This window comes from Mastomys coucha, unplaced genomic scaffold (assembly GCF_008632895.1).
Source record: "Mastomys coucha isolate ucsf_1 unplaced genomic scaffold, UCSF_Mcou_1 pScaffold16, whole genome shotgun sequence".
NCBI classification, from domain to species: domain Eukaryota; kingdom Metazoa; phylum Chordata; class Mammalia; order Rodentia; family Muridae; genus Mastomys; species Mastomys coucha.
Window position 1 is genome coordinate 92,907,125 of NW_022196898.1, and position 3,822 is coordinate 92,910,946.

The following is a 3,822-nucleotide window of genomic DNA, read 5'->3' on the forward strand; positions in this document are numbered from 1 at the left end:
TGAAGTTCCCTTCTCTGTGATAACTCCAGCCTGTGTCAAGTTGACACACAAAACCAGCCAGTACACCCAGTGACACACTTCTTCCAACAAGGCCACACCTCTTAATCCTTTCAAATAGTACTACTCCTTGCTGACCAAGCATTCAAACATATAAGCCAATGGGGACACTCTTATTCAAACGGCCAAGAACCTGGTAGTTATTCAGTCAATGAAGCTGGATATATCTGTGTTTTCAGTCTGGTGGTGGAGTCCCAAAACTATCGATCCTTAGTCTCTGTTAGAATCCTGAAGAAGTTTGTTCTAATGCCAGGAATGTCTCAGCAGCAGAACAGATGAACTGGTTACTGACAGTGAACGCAAGCAAGTAAAATGCAAAATTTCCTCCTTTCATGTCTGTTTTTGTGGGATGCCAAGATTTAGGGTGGATATTTCTGTTTAAATAATCATTAAGAAAATTGTCTGGCATGGTGGCACATGCCTCTAATCCCAGTACTTGGCTGCTCTGGTAAGGGATCCCATTCAAATATATGATCCAGCCAGAACACAGATAAGACCTAGATTACAGCATAATCTGACTGAAATACAGACATGCCCTTAGTACATACTTTTAATCCTTAACAATGAAGGTAAGGTTACTTTGTAGAAGGAAGTGGCCATAGCTGAAAGTGACTTCTAATTGAAGGGCAGACAAAGTGATGAGTCAAAGAAAGATTTGACAGAATGAATCAGAGATAAGATACATCCAACTCACATGAGAACAGCAGAAAAAGAGACTACTTAAGAATAGAGAGAGAGAGAGAGAGAGAGAGAGAGAGAGAGAGAGAAGTATGGTCGTGATGTGTGGTGAGTGGTGTGTGTGTGTGTGTGACAGTTTTACAGAGACAGATTACAGAGAGAACAAGCTAAACACAGGTGAAGACATAACTAGCCAGAGAATGCGAATGAGCCAGAAGATTAGAACATATTGCCAAAATTAGTATGAAAACAGGCAGAGCAATTCAGGCAGAAATCAAGAAAAGCTGTATTGAATCAGTCAGCTTGTAAGGAGGCTAGAAGCTTACAGGCCTAGGGATAGAACAGAGAAGGAAATGCTCTAGGCTCAGCCCAAGCCATGTATTTGAACAGCTCAGGTATGCCTCTCATCATCTCACTTCATCTGAGGAAATACAAGTGACATTAACATTTACAGGGAGGCAGAGCAGGAGGATCTCTTTGAACTCAAGGCCAGTCTGGTTTACAAAGAAAAGCTAAGTCCTGTTGTACAGAAAAGCCCAGAGAATTCCTCTCTCAAAAAAGAAAGAGAGTGGGGGCTGGCAAGATGGCTCAGCGGGTAAGAGCATTGACTGCTCTTCTGAAGGTCCTGAGTTCAGATCCCAGCAACCACATGGTGGCTCACAACAACCCTTAATGAGATCAGACGCCCTTTTCTGGTTCATCTAAAGACAGCTACAGTGAATTACACCAGAGCGAGCTGGGCCGGAGCGAGCAGGGCCGGCAGAGGTCCTTAGTTCAATCCCTAGCAGCCACACACATGATAGCTCAGGGCCACCTGTACAGCTACAGTGTACTCATACACATAAAAAAAAAATAAAATAAAAATAAAAATAAAAATAAAATAAGAAAGAAAGAGAGTGAAAGAGAGAGAGGAAGAAAGAAAGGAAGGAAACAAAAAGAAAAAAGTCCCTTTCAGGAGTATCCAGAAGCTTGGAGTTTTTTGGTCTATTTTGGACACTGGACTTTTTTATTCTTGTTTTAAGTATATTAGTGTTTTTGTAGGTATATATATGCTTGCCTGGTATCCTCAGAGTACAGAAGATTGGGTCCCCTTGAACTGGAGTTACGAGTGGTTGTTCAGTCCATGAAGCTAGGAACTCCGTGTGGCTGGGAACTGAACTCTGGTCTCCTGAAAAAGCCACAAGCACTCTTAACCACTGAGCCATCTCTCCAGCCCCAACTTGGATTTTAGTTGGTCTGAGATACAAACAAATTGACAACTAAGATTAACCACAACAATACCAAAAACAAATGGTTCATGACCACCAACCCAGCATTGTGGAGGATACCAGAAGGAACTATACCCATAGAAGAGAAAGAAACATTTAGATATTCAAACTGTTAGAGCCCAGAAAGATAGCAACATCTCAAGAAACAACAGATGAACAATAGAGAACCAAGAAAATAAACTAACATATTCACCTCAGTAAGCCAAAGAGCTCCTAAGGTCAACAGGAGAACAAGAAAAATACCATTTAAACAAAACAAAAATAGTGAATAAAATGATAGGAAACTGTTGGGAACCATGAGAGCCCTGAGATAAACATCCTGCCCCAGCTAATTGAGAACCCTGAGATTAACATCCTGCCTGACAATCACAAGGATCTCCACCCCCTCCCCACCTGTCACCCTGGAGCTCAACCCCAGAAGATTTTGTAACCTTCCATTTCCCTTCTTCCTCTTCCCCTCCCCTCCAAGATTTTTGCTTTGAATATGCTCTGCTCCACTAAGTAAACAACTCTTGACAAGCAATGCTTCCTTGAGTCCTGTCTTCTCTCTCGCCCGTTCTTATTCCAGGTTGTGGTCCTCCTCGCTCCCCCGAATAACTTGGCCTGCAAGCCAGGTCAGGAAACAGTAAATACCAACCAACAATGAATCAGACTCTAAATGATTTCAACAGAGTAGGCATGGTGGATAACTCCTCCTACCCTAGTCCCAGGAAATCTGAAACAAGAGAATGAGAGTATAATATATTTACATATACATATATGTACACATATATACATATATATATACATATATGTATGTATATGTACATAGTAATATATACATATATACATATATATAGTGTGTATGTGTATATATGTATATATTGTATATATGTACATATGTATTGTATATATGCATAGTGTGTGTGTGTGTGTGTGTGTGTGTGTGTGTGTGTGTAGGATGGAGTATACTCTGAACAAGAGGGTATAAGGAACAAGCAGGAAAGATCACTCTTATCTGACAAATACAATGCAAGCCAATCTTAGAAGCGAAAAAGGTTACTAAGCATAAACAATGGGAAATACAGTAAGAAGATAGAAGGATGTTAAATAGTTCTTCACCAAATGTGTATCCAGCATACCCAGTTTCATAAACTAAACACTGCTGGGCATAAAAAAATAGGCACCAATACACTCGACACACCGCTCTCCGTAATACACAGGACATGCAAGCACATCAGCAAAAGAAGCTTCAGAGTTAAACTGCTCCGCAGATGAAATGGCTTTGATAAACACTGTGACATATCATACCCAACAATTGCTACAGATTGTGGAGATTCTTAGTAAGCCAAGGAATTTCGTCCAAAGCAGACTGTGTCCTGGCCATAAAGCAAGTCAACAAGTATCAAAAAAATAAAAGTTAAAATAATTTGATATTATCAAATCATAACAGAATAAAATTTGATGTCAATAACAAAAGAAGCTATATGAACACATGGAGATTAAACAATACATTTTTGAGCTCACCACTGACCCTAGACCTGTTCCTACCCCCAGTGACACACTTCCTCCAGCAAGGCCACACCTGCTCCTTCAAGGCCATCCTTCCATCTTTCCCTAAACAGTCCACCAACTAGGACCAAGAAATTCAAATCTATGAACCTGTGGGACCATTCCTATTCAAACGACCACATGCACATGCCACTAAGCCTGGTGGCAGCCTGAGTTCAATCTCTATATGGTAGAAGGAGAGAACTGAACACAAATCGTTCTCTGATCTTCACATGTGCCTCTCCCTCTCTCTCTCTCTCTCTCTCTCTCTCTCTCTCTCTCTCTCTCT

At 40.9% G+C, this 3,822-nt stretch overlaps 1 long non-coding RNA gene across 2 annotated transcripts in view; it reads right to left on the reverse strand.

Annotated features, from left to right (window-relative positions):
- Window positions 1–1,793: 1,793 nt before the first annotated feature.
- The window catches only part of LOC116093907, a 9,589-nt gene continuing 7,560 nt past the window's right edge, over window positions 1,794–3,822 (reverse strand). For both annotated transcript variants that reach the window (XR_004119890.1, XR_004119891.1), the window contains exon 4: window positions 1,794–1,903. This is a non-coding gene — a long non-coding RNA (uncharacterized LOC116093907). The remainder of the gene's footprint in view (window positions 1,904–3,822) is intronic.